This window comes from Lepisosteus platostomus, chromosome 1 (genome assembly GCF_059453375.1).
Source record: "Lepisosteus platostomus isolate fLepPlt1 chromosome 1, fLepPlt1.hap1, whole genome shotgun sequence".
Lineage (NCBI taxonomy): Eukaryota > Metazoa > Chordata > Actinopteri > Semionotiformes > Lepisosteidae > Lepisosteus > Lepisosteus platostomus.
Window position 1 is genome coordinate 58,849,075 of NC_142611.1, and position 18,272 is coordinate 58,867,346.

Here is an 18,272-nt window from a genome sequence, read left to right on the forward strand (position 1 = left end):
CACATTTAATGGGCCATTGTTTTTATTTGATCTCCTCCAGCCAACTTGAATTCTAATTCTGGACTCTGCCGCTGTAGTACAACCAGTCGATTCACATCAGGATGGACTGGTGGGTCTGATGACAGCAGCAAAGCTCTACCCACCCCCCTCTTCAGTATCTGTCACTCTGACCATGCTCACAGTTTATTATTTCAAGCATTTGACTTAGTACGTCTGTATCTGTTTTGTAAAACCCAGTATTTTCTATGCATGGTAAGTTATTAGGTATTAAGTACCTTATTTTTAAGATATGTTTACAAAACTAAATTATTATATAAAATATTTTTCATACTTTGATGTCAGTGTATAAATAGCTGCTGTGTATTTTAATTATCTGGACTTTTCAAACAGCTTAAAGTATGCGCCTTATGTAGTAACAGATTAACCGGCTCAGAATGCTACAGCAGAAAGGAGTTGTATAAAATTATTTTACAATATCTGTCTGGGTAAACTAGAAAACCTCAGCGGTTGATACAAGCAGAGATCAGTGAGTCTTTTGATGTTGGTCCATTTCTATTCAAACCACTTTTGGAGTTTCAAACTGTAGGACATCTGAAGACACTTTGGTCATAGCAGCCTATACCATATATTGTAAAATTTCTCACAAAAGTCCCTCAGTCTATGAATAGGAATTTAAATGCTGTGCAGAATTTATACTCCAGTGAGCAGGTTAAGACTGAGAGACTTGACTTGCATGCACATCAAATGCCTCACGGGATTACTTTTAAATGAATCTTGAAAGCAGAAAAGCTGGAGCTGAGAGTGTTATACAGTAATGCCACTTCAGAGAGAGAGAAATCAGTTCTTATTGTAGAGGTTAAGAGTGAAAGTGAGCTTTGGGCACTGTGTGTCTAGAAGTTGTTACTGCCATTTAATTCCAATCAGTCAACCCTCAACACACATGCCAGAGAACTGACCAGAACCTTTGACTCAATCAAGAGCAAGAGAAGTATTTACTAAGATCATTATGACTATAGTGAAGACAGTTATGTAGGAAACTTTTTTGAAGGTTGTTCAATATACAGTAAATAAAAAAAAAATGAAAACATATTCACAATGCATAATATTTAGGAACCCACAATGTTTTTGTGAACCCATAGATTGTATTTTAAAAATGAAATTTGATTTTGAAATATCAGATTTGCTGAGGCAAACACAGAACAGCCATTAGTAGTAAGAATTATTGGTCTTTCCTCTATAAACCAAAATGTCCTTGATAAAAGGTAATTAAAAGTACACCAGTCCATGGAAGGGGGATACACATGCACACACTCACAGCAAGGCCAGTTTACCCAGAAGCCTATATTTTTGGACTGTGGGAGGAAACCCGAGACATCAATTAAGAGACAATGTGGAGAACACACAAACTCCACACAGATAGCACCCCAAGTCCTGAATTGAACACAGGGTCCCAACACTGCAGCACACCTATGCTATCGACTGCACCGCCATGTCACCTATTAATCAAACAATGAATCTACTGTAATTATTTCCTCAGTCAAATACATACTTGTGTTTCACAGTTGATGACTACCTTTATTACAGGTACAGTTACTTAAAAAGTCAAGTTACAAGTATTATACATGTGCAGCTAATTAAATAAACACAGTAGACCCACTATGTAACTGAGAAGTCAGGCTGTAACAAAATTCAGTGGACACTAAGACTTCCAGGAGCTAAGTCTGATGGTTCAGTAAAATATTGAAATGCCTTTGGGAGCTGAGAGGAAACTACAGCACAATCCTGTATGAAAAATGTTAGAGCAATGCAAATCAATTATCACTGTACTCTAAATTCCAAACTACTCCTTCAACAATTAAACAGAGTTGAGTAGTGATAAGGATTGTACTGTACTCATACTTCTTTTTCGCAAAAATCTTTTTATTCATTTTGTCTGTACTACTTTTTACATTTTTATGCTACTTTTCCATATGATGGATATTTTATTCAGGTGCCTAGAAAATAAATGTACTTTTTATTTAATCCTATATTTAATTCTTAAACCTTAATCTATTCGTATTCGCAACAAGGAGGCATATCAGAGCTGTTTATAATCTTTATCCTGATTTTACGCTTTTTAAAATTCTAATCATGTAATCACAAAGTAATCAAAAACATCACATTCCTTCATTTTCTCCAGTTCAACTTTATTTTTTGTCCATTTGTTATTTGTAGCCTGCATGACTGTTTCTAGTATCTAGCACTGTATAAATTAAATTAACGTTTTTCATTCAACTTTAAACATTAGATGTGAATGCTTAGAAAGTACCTCACCAAAGGAAAAGGGATTTTAGGCCCGTCTTTTTCATTCTAATTCCAAATCTTTTAATGAATGAAGTCACTCACTCCACTAGACATTCTAGTCCAAATATAATTATACATGTACATTGCTCGTTTCTAAAGCAGTAAGGGGGGAAAGATTATGTGAAGCTCCACACAGAAAACATAATCCACTTTAAAAACACGCTCATTTAGAAATCCTAATACATTATTAGTGTCACAACTCACTAATTGATCTTCATCACTGTAACAACTCACTAATTGATCCTCATTATCTCACCACACCCCTTCTTCCTTTATTTAAACCTTCACCCACACTGCACCGGTGCTTGGTGTTAGAAGAACCTCCAACCATGAGCTCACAGCCCCCTCCGATAGCTTAGTTCAGTCTCCTCAAGACTTCCCGGCCTTTTGACCTCGACCTGCTCCTACTTGTGTCACGACTATAGTCCCCCCTCCTTAAGGGTGCTCCAGCCCTTTCACTAAAGACTTCATTCTCTGCACCCGTTTCCCATTCCCTGCCCACCTTAAAAGCCAGGCGCTGACGCTCTTCCGGGCTCTGCAACTGATTTCCATCCGGTCTTCGTGGTTTTTAATTCTTGTTCTGATGGATCTCCTGGTTTTGGACTTACTCGTGTGTTTTGGATTTTCCCTAAGGATTACTCTTGGATTGTTCGCCTCGGCCACACCTCCCCCGTGCACCAGCGCACCTTGGACACGCCCCCCTGTCTTCAGCCCTGTTTTCCTGCATGACGTTTCCCCAGTGTTCCCCCACTTCGTCGGATTGTGTCGTCCGCATAGGGTCCGGAAAGAACTGTTCGTTACAACTTGACCACGCTTTTGTCTCTAGTTCCTCGGATCTGTTTGCCTTGACACACAGCCCGACCTCTAACCCGCACAGGGTCCTGTAACCACCTGTTCGTAACAACTAGTGCATTCATTATGAGTGTCTACAATATCCTAGACTCTATGGTAAAGAAACAAATAATAGGTTTATTCCATGCTGAAAAGAGAAGAAAGAAAACACAACATTTCGGGTGTGGAGCTTTCTTCGGGTGTCTGTTGTATTAAAATTTCTCATTTAAAAAGTCACCATATTAATGAAGCTAATGTTTAACATTGAGTATGTGTTAATTGATATACAGTAGCTTAACTATGGATTTCTTATGTTATTGCTGCAGGCTTTTCTTGCTCACTTGCCTTTCATAACATTTTCCTGGTCAGTTTTTCCAAAGCATGATGAATGATTAGAGAAGGATCCGGAGATTCTTTTACATTTCACAATGATTCTTGATAACGGGGTCTGTCTTGCAAGAAATGGTCATTTCTACCAGTTAAGTTTCATGTGCATCACATTTTAAAACACCAGTGTCAGAAATACATTATTTCTATGCAGTGAAGGGATTCTGTATTAATTCTTACATTTGTTAGATTTAACTTGTAGAACTCAAAATCAAGCAACCTAAAAATGACCGAAGATAAGTGATTAAACACTAGAGTCTTATTCAACTAAAGACTGAACTAGGCTCAGATTAAACCCTTTTATGGATGTGGAAGAGAACATCTGATCTCTTGCTCTTTTCTTCAAAAAGGAGATTTTTACTTACCAAGGTAAGGGATTTGCTAAATATTTTGAATTAAATTCTATAGTTTTACCTCTATATTTCTTGTGCTTCTCCACATTGTCTAGAGGAGGAAAATCCTGTGTCATCACCAACGCCCAAGTCTTTTTCATGTGCAGCTTCTTCAAACTCTCTAATGTGATGTTCTTTAAAAGAGAAGCAGAATGAACAGCACAATCAATAATGAAAATTAAACCTTACTTAAAGTTCAGGTTGCTACATACATGGCCAAAATTAAAAAAAATATACAGCGTTCAGTGTTCAGCAGCTGAGGAGAGCATGACATGGTGATTAAAAAACAATTATTTAATGTACCAAATGTCTGTGCAATAAGTCCAAATGCTGATTGCAAACACCAGTGGCATGTCATGCTTCACGGATGAATTCAGTTCAAGGTAGATCAATTAAACTTTGACACTGGGAGTGCTGTGATAGGTAACAGAACACGTTTATTCAGGGGAGACAATTTTAAGAGAAATACTTTATATTGTTAAATAAGCTATGAATAAGAAAAAAAAGTTCATTTGTATGTAGAAATTGAGGTTAAAACCTAAGGAATAAATATGACTTTTATCTGCTTGTTTACTTCACAATTACATTTTTTGCCTGCATATTTTACAAGCGATCACCACGTTTGTGTGCAATGTGTAAAACCGCCACTAGGTGGCTTAAATGCCTTGAACTAAGAGGTAAGATGTTAAATGCGTTTAACTTGGTATCCAAATGTGTAACTTTTCTTTGAAGAAAAATGTTTTCACCATCATCTGGACTAACAACGTTCCTTAAGTAATTTTTAATTGTGTTATTACTCAATCAATAAAGCTACCAATAAGCCGTGCCTATAGCTGCACCCTTAATATACTTTCGAAGTGCTTCCTTATTTTGCCAATTTATAGTGTGACTAAACTTGCACAGGCTGGGGTTCAATAGATTTACTGTAGAAATCGGAATACAGAACAAAAGAGCTTGGGTGAATGCAGAAACTCAGGACATATATACAATTACACCTGCATTCATCCCAGAACACCCCGAAGCGGGAAGCACATGACCGTTTATCTCCCGAAAGCGGGGCGGTGGCACTGGGGTGAAAGATGCCCATTTTCGCGTGCTCTGTTATCCCATCTGGGGTCCCTGCACACGTCGCTTCTCTCGCCCTTGGGTACTGCGCCCAACATTATCACAGGCACATCTTCACAATGATAAGACTAGTGGAACCAAAAACAAAAGTGTTACAAACGTACAGAAGGTCATTTTCAGCTTGCGTGACCTTTAAAATCTTGCACGATGTTTCTGTATAAAACTACTCTGTAAAGTCTACTAAAACCCTTTATAATGCTGTACACATTCAGTCTGGCCTACACAGTGCTCGGTCGATAAACCGTAAACTGAGGTCCTAGCGTCATGGCACTGTCTGGTAAACCCAACCTTACATACTGTAACGCAACGGGGCTCAGGCGGGCGCCCTTGTCGCATCAGGTCGGCCCCATCCCGACTGAGGCTCGAACCCGGGACTCCCGCGTTTCTCTGCAACGACCCAGCCCGGTGAGCTCTTACACAGTGCCTGTCGGCCGTAAGCGTTACAATACCATCTCTGCCTCATCAGCAAAACGTCAGATTTGAGAAATCCTGCTTTTGTATTGTGCTTTCTCTGTGGAGAAAGATTTTAATTGCCTTCCAAAAGAGTCCCCTGTGTCTCTTAACGACGAAGCAATAGTGCTGTCTTCACGGCTGGCTGCTGCTCAGCGCAGTGTGTACTGTGAGAAGAAAGCCTGCAGTCACGGTTTCAGCCCGACACTAGAGACCATTTCTTGGTGCAGCTGAGTGTAAATGAAAGCTCTGCCAGACAGGCATCAAGATGATCATTTTCAGCACTGCTGTTACGTACACTACAAAAGGCCTGCCGATGAAAAGCAGCTGAAGCGTGGATTGCATTTGACTAACCTGGACTGAGTGTGTGCTCTGTAAATCAAGATGAAAATGTAGACATATCTTCCTTCAGCTGAATGAAATTCTGTCAAAAGCCTACAGTAGGTGCAGTAGGTGAAACTCGGGGAATGCAAAGTAGTATGTTTATACAAATAGAAAAATGCAAAAACGTGCACTAAAGTTAAAGAAACACGGAACTGCTATTGTTTACCTTTTAAAATGGAAAGTCTTATAAAGAGGTCTTGTAGTCTTTTTGATATTTAAATTGACATTACAAAGGAGTACTAACAGAGTTAAAGTCCTACTGTACCTATTAACATTAGATTTGTGAGGTACATTGCATAGTTAAAGCTTTGAAAGATTTTTAAAATCATAGTTTGATTAATAGTGCCCTAATTATTCAGCGGGGTGATACCAATTATGTGTTTGATATGAAGCTGTGGTCCAATAAAAGTAAGATTATTTTTAATTGAAGAATGTACGATATGGGATTTTTTATCAGGTTTTAACTGGAGTAAACTGTCGACTACATGTATATGCATAAAATAAATGCTGGACAGCTCCAATGCGGATTAGTACTATAGGTACATCACGATTAAACTGGCCTGTCTAGCAGAGCACAATAAGACATATTATTCACGAACCGAGGCGTCGTGTTGATGGTAAATTATGAACAATCACCGGTTAGTAAATAAAGACACTGTATTAGAGGTGGCTTGTCGCTGTCCCTTTAAAGAGTAACCTCTGAACACTGCGCACTAGGAAAGCAGGCACTCTCGCTGCTGGGTGGGGACAGCACTCTTACCACCTGAACCAATCGTTTCCAGAGTCTGCGCAGGCGTGGATGCTGCTTGCCTGCTGCTGGTTTTCCAGAATCCCTACAGGTTTGAAGGAGCCGCAGCGATCGGGAGTTTACCAGCTGCTGACGGAGCCTAAGGATTGTACTCCAACACTGAAGTGGGCTGAATTCACCTTGCTTTACCTCGAAGAAAGACATCCAAATTGGGGATATCTATTATTTTCGTTTGCCCTAATCTCTTTAATGGTATGTTGCTCCTTTAACATAAAATATTATATGTAGACATGTACTGTGCAGTGAACATGGGCAATGCAGACGAGCAAGGCTGTAGTTCATGTGACATCATCTGGGTCATCGGACCTGCTGTGCTCGACTGATGTTAGGTATTCCGAGGTTCCGGACCAGCGTGTCCTGTCATTGCGGTATACTGAATGTAACGTCAACCGCACCTTGTACACTTATGGTTCTATGGTAAACTGGTATAATTTCATTTTACATTGACAAATACTATAGAAGAAAACAAGACACCGAAAAAGGTAAGACCGTGGGAAAGATTAAATTAACCTGAGATCCATATGAATGAGAAGTGTATCTTTAAGGTACAGTGAATTAATTTCTTTATAATAACCCCCGAAGTTCAAATCAGATTTTATTATGGATTGGTTAGGATTATGACCTTATTTCAATTGTTAAGTGTTTTCTTACATTATCTCCTAGAGATAGAGCGTAGGGGCTTTATTCGCTGTGTGTTATACTCGACTATTGTACAATTAGTGAGGTTTTCATTTTTTTCATAGTGGTATGAAGAACAGTAACTTTAAAAGGTGTCTGCTGTCACCTTAATTGAACATAAAATATTGAGTGTGCCGCTTGTGTTTTTGAATACAAGTGTTAGTTTCTGTAGAAATGGATAACTGGATTGTATCCATTCATGGCTATGGTGTAACCGGTCGTTTTCGCTTTGATGGTGCTCGTCGGTGGCGTCTTATTTAATAGTATGCTTTCCTGTATGTTACTGATTTCATTTTACTCCTGATAGTGCTCATGTTCGTTTCTCACAAGCGCCGTTGGTGCAGCTGTGCACCTCGGTTCCTCAGTTAAACGCTTTTAAGTGATGTTCTTGTCTTATAACTCATTGGTTAGCAAATAAATGCGAGTTACTGTAGAAACTGTATCGTAGTTAAAGTAGGCACCCCCCTACCTTCTTTCGGACTGTGGAGACAAGTAATTACAAGCTCTTATTCAAACCGAATTTGCTTTTGTGATCCGGCATCGCAACCTGTGGCGTCTCCGGGAGTCCGGACCCGTTGCAGCATTGGCATAGAAACGGCTGCCAGGCGGTGAAGGCGTCGCTTCACATTTGTTTGCAAAAAGTGAATTAAGGATTAAAACTGATAACACGTTTTAATTTTATCGCAGCGAAGGGCGGCTTAAAGGCTATCCCTTAAAATCTTAAAGCAAGGACCTGCTCGAGTGTGTGCGTGACTAAGCATGCAGTGCCACCATCCAGCAGGTATTCGCACTACAGTTTCAGAGGGGCTGGCTAGGAGTAGTCCTTGATGGGCATAAAATGAATAGCAGGTTCCCCCTTCCCGCAATCTAGAAACCGTAATGTTGGTATAAGTATCTGTTGGAATCAGTTTATTAGTTTAACGCTAGGTAAAAGTAACAGAATTGAGAAAGCTTGTTTCTGGAGACCGCCACTCTAAAGACGGAAATTTGCCTCACTTTTTCGCGGATTTATTCTTTTGCCTTGAGGAAAAACAACTGAGAGAAAAACTATGCAGAGAAGGTCTCAAAATTCGTTTCAGGAACATTTAAAAATAATTGGGAAACAAACTATGTATATATATTTAATCTCAACTCAAGGTACCACACCGTACACGATTAAAAAAGCACACCAATATTATAGTGCTCGATATTACGGATTAAACTTGCTGTGTTTTGAAACTAACCCAATTAAAATGGCATACGGTGTAGTTATTTGGGTATTTTGTTTCAGCAATCATTAAAAAAGAGCTGGGACTACAGTACCAGCAAAAATCAAAACGTCAGTTGTACCGGTTTAGGGCAACAGGTGGTAGCGGCCCAAATTCGAACACTGGTTGAAATTTAGAAATGTTTTGAAGTGGATTACCACGCATTTTACTACGTGACTGCACTATTAACAAGTACGGAGGCCGAAAAAAGCCCCCTGGCATCTCAGTTGTTTCCATAGTTTTTAAGATGGCTTAATGAATGGAATGAGCATCATAATAACGACTGCGTTAACAAATGTAATACGGTGCTCCCAAAACATGTCCATTTTCTTTACAATTATGTTGCTGACTATCCCAATTTTCAAAATATGTTATATATAACACTTAAAACATATAATTGAGTTTACACATTTTTCTACAAAAAAAACTCACGATGTTTTAATTGTGTCACAAGATTCTGCGTCTTTTGTGTGTGTGCAAAACCAAACTGGTTGTTTTCTGCTCTGTATTTCCTATGTCTTCATATCAAGCAGGACACCTCTGACCTACTCGTAAAGCTGATGCTTTTTATCCCTGTGTGCCCTGGCTTGTTCTGGTTGCTGAAAGCAGTGCTTCCTGTGCCTGGTTATGTTATTTCACTTGCTACAAGGAATTGTAAGCCATGCATTCAAGTGTCAGGAACAAAGCTCAGTGAAAAGTTGTTTTCAGGTCAGGTCAGAGGGGAGGGTGGTCTCTTCATTACCATGGAAACTCAAACTAACAGAAAAAATGCAGAATTTCAGACACCATCTTTAGCAATTAGACATACTTGATGGGTTACGTGTGAAAGGACTGAAAAAAAAAAACCCTAAAGATTGTCTGAAAAGAAAATATGGGAAGTCATCCATAACTTGACTTTATTGACTTTACTCCAAAAATGTTAACGTTAAATGTTAAAGAAATCACAATGTTGTTGTAAGTCAGAGAAACGTTCCCTAAATTTCCACTTCCGTTTCTCTTTAATGTCAGAAATCTTCCAAGGTCTGAGTATATTTGATCTGTTGAGGTTTAATTCAAAATTCTCTCCCTGAATTAAAATATGAATGTAAAGCTGACAGTATTATTAAGTGGATAAAGAAAAATGTCACATATTATAGGTCTGAATATGATATTGGGATAAAAGCATTATGTACTGTATTTTTGTGGTGGAAAAAATGTTATCTGTATAAAGTGTCTGTGTACACACTCCTTTAGGGCAGAAAAACACCAAGAACTGTTAGTACTCACTCAGGGCGATGAAATATAATAATCATAAATCTCAGTGTAAATCTTGTATTTTCATAAAACAAGCTAAACAAGCTTTGGTTTCTGCTTTGAACCTGGACAACACTCTTTACAATAAAATTGCTCTTGAGGGCAGGTAGAAATTACCTCTTCTTTGTAAAGACCCAGCATTGAAAAAATATGGAAGCTCAGAGTATGTTATTACATACAGTACACATGAAACTGACATACCTTTGTTGACATACAATGGCATTATTTTTGGCAAACTCTTTATGTCTTATCAGATAACTGTTGACATAGAGTATATATACAGTAGCATGAGCATATACGTGTGGTGACTTGTGTACATGTTTCTCCCTGAAACAGATGGAGCTCTGAATGCTTGGTTTCACATGGATAAAAACAGTAGGTGTTAGAATAGAGGTTGATGTGTCACAGAGTTTCCCTCAGCAAGCTGGTTACATAAGCAAACTTTAAATATTTGAGGATCTAATGATATACAGTACGTCTCTGAATGTATGACAAAGGTTAGAGCGTTTTAAAATATAAAAGATAATATGTGTATTGTCACTTGCTGCCTCATCCTGCACAGACCAGCCTTAGAGGCAGCAGGATACAGTACATGACCACTGACAGGAGAGCATTCGTCTGCTATTTAAAAGTCAACGAAGGGCAATAAATAAGACTTTGTTCTTCCTAAACAGTTTCTGTTTAACATAAATATATCTTGATTTATGTCATTCATGCTTCTTGTAGCTTTTGGTTTTCCTCAAGGTCATCCTTATTCGAGTAAGTGCAGGGAAGATGGATTGTCTGGTTGCTTTTTCTGTGTGTGGGCTTCTTTGCCATTCCGAATAAATATTGCACATCTCAACTGCTTCTCCACTTACCACCTGTTATTCACTATGGAAACTCCAGTAACACTCTGCCATCATCTCACCTAGAAGCAGCTCAAACATTGAAGAACGTGTTAACATATTTGTCTGTTCTCCAATAAAGAAACATTTTAATGCTTTGTCTATTAGTTTTGTCTGTTGACACTATTATGTGGAATTCAGAATTGAGTGTGAATTAATAGCGTTTAAGGGTAATTAATTAGACCCTTAGAATTTGAAATGTTTTTTAACCTAATTATGTACAATAAAGAATGAGGAAATTAATCATTATGTTTTTGTAATGTAATCGTTTTCCTCCCAAAGGATTTGAAAGCACTTCACATGCAGGGGAACTTGCTTCATCCACTTTTTCAGGGCGGCACCCACTTTGGTAATGCATAGTAGCCAGTCTGCGCTAACAGCCTCACTGCATAGCAGATCATGGGACTAGTGAGAATCAGATAATAATAATAATAATAATAATAAACTTTATTTTATATAGCGCCTTTAAAGGTGGCTTCTCAAAGCGCTTTACAGGATGACAATAACAATAAATAAGAAGACTACAACAATAAATAAGAAAAATTTCACAAGACAGGACACAATTATAATTACAGCAATACAACAATAACAATAGAGGAGACCGTGGAAGATGGTATTAAGAAGAGCAGAGGGGTGAAGAATGGAACCAGTTAAGTAAAGGCTTTTCTGAAAAGGAGGGTTTTGAGTCTGGATTTGAAGGTGACTCTCTAATATCCTTGGGCAAGGAGTTCCAGAGCTTGGGGGCATAGCAGGAGAAGGCCCTGTCGCCCATACAATGTAGACGGGCTTGGGGGACAGTAAGGAGGGCAGAATTTGAAGAGCGGAGGTTGCGAGGTGGGGAGTAGGGCGATAAAAGTTCAGACAGGTATTGAGGTGCCAAGCCATGTAAAGCCTTGTAGGTGAGCATGAGGATTTTAAAGTCTACGCGGAATTTGACCGGAAGCCAGTGCAAGGACTCCAGGATAGGAGTAATGTGAACACTTGCACTAGATCTGGTCAGGATTCTGGCTGCTGAATTTTGGACATACTGCAGCTTGTTCAGAGTAGATTTAGATACCCCAGGGAGCAGAGCATTGCAGTAGTCAATTCGAGAGAATACAAATATGTTGATCAGCTTTTCAGCCACAGTTAATGATAGCATAGGGCGTAGTCTTGCGATATTTCTAAGGTGAAAAAAAGATGTTTTGACAGTATGCTGTACATGTGGGTCGAATGTTAAGCCAGAATCGAATATAACCCCAAGGTTTTTCAATTTTGATTGGAGCTCAAGTACAGAGCCATCTACAGACAGGGTTACAGGACTGGCTTTGCGAAGTTGATGGGGGGTACCAATAAGCATGACTTCAGTCTTGTCACAGTTAAGATGAAGGAAGTTTTGAGTCATCCAAATTTTTATGTCAGAGATGCAATTAGATAGAATAGAGACAGCCACATCAGTGTCGGGTTTGGTATGGATGTATATTTGAGTATCGTCAGCGTAAAAATGAAAGCTGAGGCCATGTGATCTTAAAAGCTGACCAAGTGGGAACATGTAAATGCTGAAGAGCAAGGGGCCCAGTATTGAGCCTTGAGGGACACCAGACTTGACAAGACCAATTTCAGACCTGTACCCATTGAGAGAGACAAAGTGACAGCGATCAGTGAGGTAAGACTTAAACCATTTGAGGGCAGTGTCAGAGACTCCAAACACAGTCTCGAGACGAGAAAGCAAGATGTTATGGTCAACAGTGTCAAAGGCAGCACTGAGATCAAGAAGGATGAGTATGGAAAGAGAACCAGAATCAGAAGCTATTAGGAGATCGTTGGTGACTTTGACTAGGGCGGTTTCTGTGCTGTGAAGTTGACGGAAGCCAGATTGGAAGGGTTCGAAAAGGTTGTTTGTCATGAGGTGGTTATGTAACTGAAGTGTGACAGCACGTTCTAGAATTTTAGAGAGAAAGGGTAAGTTGGAGATGGGGCGAAAGTTGTTAAGATTGTCGAGAGCCATGTTAGGCTTCTTTGGCACTGGGGTAATAGCAGCAGTTTTGAGGACCGTTGGTACAATGCCGGTGCTCAAGGATTCATGTATTATATTGAGGACAATGGGACAGAGAGAAGAGAAACAGGACTGGACTAAAGTGGTGGGAATGGGATCTAAAATAGATGTGGTGGGTTTCATGCGCGTAACTAGTTTGTTTAGGGATGCTGAGTCAAGAAGAGAGAAGCTGGAGAGACGGGAACCAGAGAAGTTGGATGAGGAGGGAGGAGGTGTGGAAATTATATCCGTAGTGGAGAGAATGTGATGCCGGATGTTGTCAATCTTAGAACTAAAGAAATCTAAGAATGTGTTGCAAAGTTGTGATGAGGCAGGTAATGTGGTGGGGCAGTTTGGCTTGAGCAGTCTGTTGATGGTGGAGAAAAGATGTCTGGGATTGTTTTGGTGATTTTCAATGATGTGAGAGAAGTAGGTGGATCTAGCAGACTCTATAGTAACCTTATAATCAGATAAGTAATCTCTCCAGGCCTGATAATGTACATAATGTAGATCTATTTTATTGTCACATACAGTACAGTAGAAGATCCATAAACAGCATGTTATGTTTTTAACCATCCATCAGAAAGTCACTTATTCCTAGTTTAAGGATTGTTCCAACCCAGAGACTATCCTGGTTGCATAAGGCACAAGGCAGGACTACACCTGGATGAAATGCTAGTTCATTCTAGTGAACTAGCATTTTAGCACTAGTGAACTAGTGAGTCACCCTCACAAAAACACAGAGGGACAATTTAGAGACACCAATTAGCCTACACAGCATCCAAAGAAAATACACACAAGTATAGAAAGATCATGCAGACTCCGCACAGAGTGTGCCACAGGCTGGAACCAGCATGCTCTTGAGAAAAGGTGTACCCAGGAGGCCAAGTTACATTGTCTGCTTTAACTTGTACATCTTGTTAGTAAGATACAGAAGGGTCTGCGGGTGTTCTTTTGAATGTCTGCTCCTTTTTCACTCTGCCATCTTATTTGTTTTTTCTTTTTTGTCTGGATTGGTACTGCAGCGAAGGTGGAATCTGACCACTTACTGTTCTTTTATGACCGAAATCGATCTATCTCTGTCTGCAACCAAAGCAAATAGTTTAACAACAGATATTGGAAAGTTTTACAGTGACATAAAATGCTTCATTTTGTTCCTTTAGCACTTCTGGAAATACAGTTATAAAATTTATTTGAGGTCCCATAGCACAAATCTAGAAATCCTCAGATCTAATAAAAGATGAACTGGAAAACCGTACTGCTGGTAAAGAAGGGTTCATGATTCTGTCTTTTGTGCTGATGGTTGCAGAGGGGCTAAAGTGTAGAACAGACTATTCTCCTAAGTCAGTCTTTTGCTAATGTCAATAGATTATTTCAGAAGCATTCATGGTCTCTGTTGTCACACATCAAAGCAAAGGAACAAGATGTGTAAAAAATGTATTTTTGTGATACTTTGTTTTCAGAATTATATAACTGAACAATGTGCTTTTTAGAAATTGCTGTCTGTTATTTAGGTTCAAGATGAATCCTAATATTAATAATAATCAGAAATATACAATAAGAAAAATCATTAGACATTTTCCCCCCAATGTATTCCATTTAGACAAAAGAAATCTGTATTTACAGTTTCCCTCTGTATAAGTTAGATGACCAAAGACCTCCAGTTAAAAAAAACAGTGACCATACAAGGATGCAATCAAAACGTAGGAGAATAAGACAATAGCATATCTCCTTACACAATGTGAAGAAAAAAATGTGGAACTATACTTGGAACCAATTATTCTTGTATACCTGTTGGCTCAATGGCATCTGACTGGGTAATTGAAAATAGCTAGAGAAAAATTGAAAGTGATTTATTTCCACCCTTGTTGGCAATATTTTACTATTTTGTTTTAAAAAAGCACCTGGATCAGCAAAAACAGTCTCGGCTGTGTTCTGTAAAGGTGCACGGAGCTGCAAACCTGTGGCTGAAAAGTAGGGTGTTTTGGAATATACCTAGAATACTGAGAACATCCTCATGAGATTACATAACCTGTAAGCAAGGAAGTGGATTCGTTGTCAAGGTGCTGTATTGCCTCAGAAATCCTACACAATATGGCTGATCTGTGACACTCATGTTCTCAAGGTACTGAACATCCAGATTCTCAGCAGGCTTCCTCTTACAGAGCTTCTCTGTTGATGGTTCCTCTCTCGGCAGGAGAATGTCGGAGTGCGGGGATGCCTAGGACACCCGGAAGGGATTTTGCTTTTTGTTGTGCTGTTGATCTAATTCAAATAGGCTGGAAGCAAATTCCAAAGAACCCTGCTGTGCTCTTGAAGTTTGACGTATTAAGACTCATTTGTGCATGCTCAAACCACCCCTGTGCTTCACTTGGGTATTAAAAACAAACTGCTTTTCTATTAGGAATCAGTAAGGTTGCTGGCCCCACACAGAGTATAGCTGAAAGTTTTAGTGTTCTTTCTGTCTTTAGCTGATCTGGGACACAAAAAAAGGGTATCTTGTGATCAGTGCAACATTCATTTGCTTTGTTGTGTGAACAAGGTAAAAGTACTATAAATGCAGCTGCAGGCTTCTGTAATTTGCAAAGAACTGTTAAACCTGCAATCATCTAGCAAACTTGAAATATTCTTTAATTCTTTAAAATATATCGGAGTCTACCACACATTTATACCCTCCCAGAAGGACCAACAGCACGTCAACATGAGATACAATGTCAGAAATAACCATATCAGATTGAAAAGTTTTATTGCTTTATTAACTGTTGCATGCAGATATCCATTTCTCAACCTCTTACTTTCATTTATGTTTGTATCTTCACTGAGGTAAAACTAACAGTTCTTTGATTTTCATAAACTGAAAATGTTGTAACTTGGCATTCAAAAACCTCCTGAAATAAAAAAAAATAGTAATTTAATTTAAATAGTAATTTCCCCTAAGTGATCTTGAAACATGTTTTTTAACAAGAAAAGATAAAAGATGCTCTTGAGATTACCTAATCCCTCAGACCCCAGTTTCTTCAAGGCTTTTAAAGTAAAGCAGAGTTTTCAGCTAGAAGAAGGATTTGATTGAGTAAGAAAAGTCCTTACTTCAAAGATTTAAAGAAGATGTTCTAGAGACAGACAGAATTAAGAAATGAAAAGCAGTTGTCGTGGGACAATAGCCAATGAAAAGTATGATATTAATTTTAAGAAGGTTTGTGAGGAATTGTGTTTAAGAAGAAGTAAGTGTAAAACAGAATAAAAGCTCATTTTATAAACATTGTGGGGAAATATGAGAAAAGTCCAAATAATCAGTGAATCTGTGCTCAATTTTAAAATGCTCTCACCTAATGATTTTTCTAAAAGTAACAAATTCTAGTCATAAGAGTTGATTTGAGTCCTAACCTAATAACATCCAAAAAAAGCATTTGGTCCTATACTGTACGTATTTTCAAAATTAAATGTAATGTACTATAAAGCTGCTGCTAATTGAGTTTACTGTTTTATAAAAGTAAATTCATATTTTAATAATCTATAAAATATATGTTTTTTATCATTTGTTTGCCCGTGGTCCCTATCTTCTCTATGAGAAGATTTCATATTTTAGTTTGGGCCCAGCTAACCTGCACATCAGTCTGTCTGACAAAACCAGCAGGCATGTGCCTGTGCCACACTCCAGTTGCAGCCTGGGAAATGGGGTTTGATTGTCAGCTCAGGCTGAATCCTGCTGTCACCCCCCTCCAGCACAAGGCACTGATTCACCTGCTGCTGCCCATCGGACGTCAGCACCCACTTTCTTTTCGTTTCATTCCTCAGGAAATTCTTGTCAACATGCTGATGTGCTCTTCAAGTGTCAAAACAGGAAAGTGTTAAAAGTAACCCGAAGAAAAATGGGGTCAGTGGGAAGTGGGATGACGGATCCAGCTATAATTGTGTAGAGTGTCTCTGTTGGTTATTAAAGGAATGAAACTACATCGGAATCCCAAGACAGCCGCCTGAACAAAATTCAGCTCATTTTTCAAATCAGAAGAAAACTCACTGAAATGCCCTTATAATTGAGGAACTGTCCCTGTCTTTTTAGTGATTTTTAGTCCTTTAACCCTTTACTTTTTTCCTCACTTCCAATGTATGTGTAAAACTGATTGTAAATAAAAACTGTTCCTCCTTTTTTTGAAGCATTCTGGCAATACTTCTACCATCCTGGAAAAATGTATCAACTCCATCTACAGTATGTATGCTTGAATCTACAGGAATTTTGGTTATTTTGTTATGAATAGACCTGCTCTATTACAGTATATATCAATCACAATTTTGTAAAGAAAACTACAAAGTTTTACATTTAGTATAGTTTTGTCGATAACTCGACAATGTTGCTGTTGCTGACTTTTCAGTAAGGCAATGCGTGTCACGAAGCGTAGTACTGGACCCTGTGAAGACGGTATATTCCGGAAGTGAGTGGAGTAGGACAACGGGGAGGAGACGACGAGGATCAGGAGGGGTTGACAGACAGGGGGGTGTGACGATGGTGAACTGGTGCTTGGGGGGTGTAGCCAGGACGAACAAGTCCAAGGAGTCCAGGGGGGGAAATTCGGGGTGAAGTCCAAAAGTCCACGACCGGCTAATCCAAACGAGACAGGACAAAACAGAGTTAAAAGCCGGGATCCGGTACAGGGACGGGGAATAAAAATGAGATGACGAGGCCAGGCGCTTTCAGCCCCGGACTCAGCAAGGTCAGGACGCCGATAGGAGGCCTATGCCATCAAGCCGCGGACGTAGGGCTACTTGATGGTAGGCGGGCCTTCGGGTGTCCGTCTTCCAATGCAGAGCCAGGAGTAGCGAGAGCGCCGGTCTTAAGTAAGGAGGGCAGGATTGGAGGCAGGTGCACATAATCAACTAAAATGTGAAAGAGCCAGACCGCCCTTAAGAGAAGGGATTACAATCGTGTTTGTGTTATTATGTTTTAAAGGTTCAAAAACATACTGCAATTGGAATCTTGTGACTTTTATGGCAGTAAGAAAATTATTTAATCCCTCATTACTTTTTTGTCCACCAGTCTTGCATGTTGAAAAAAACCTACCCAGAGACTCTTGAGTAAAAAACATTTAAAACACCATTTTATAAAATGGAATTTAGACTTTGAGTTTAATGAACTACAGCATCCTTAATGTACTGTAAGGCACTGAAATAAGATAATAAGCAATTACTTTAACATTTGTCAATTCATATTCTACCTTTTAGACAATTTTTGCTGTAATTTTCCATGTGTTATATAGTTTCAGCTGTTTTGATCTGAAGTATTCACAGCAAAGAATGGTTTGAAATTAGCATGTTCTCCTTAAACATGATCATTTACAGTGTATTAATATTAAACTGTAGATTAAATATTTAATGACTGGTTTAGAGTAATGTAATTTAGATACCTTGGTTTAACTTGTTTTCAGAATGTGAAGTTTT

The 18,272-nt window shown here is 38.9% G+C and overlaps 1 protein-coding gene across 2 annotated transcripts in view; it reads left to right on the top strand.

The window, feature by feature from the left end:
* The first annotated feature begins 6,654 nt into the window (after nucleotides 1-6,654).
* The window catches only part of fhdc1 (FH2 domain containing 1), a 49,759-nt gene continuing 38,141 nt past the window's right edge, over nucleotides 6,655-18,272 (top strand). The window contains exon 1 of one of the 2 annotated variants that reach the window (XM_088633197.1): nucleotides 6,655-6,912. The gene's annotated coding sequence lies outside the window, so the exon portion shown is untranslated. Of the gene's footprint in view, nucleotides 6,913-6,960; nucleotides 7,203-18,272 lie in introns of those variants that run through there. The other variant, XM_088633198.1, reaches the window with a different exon arrangement.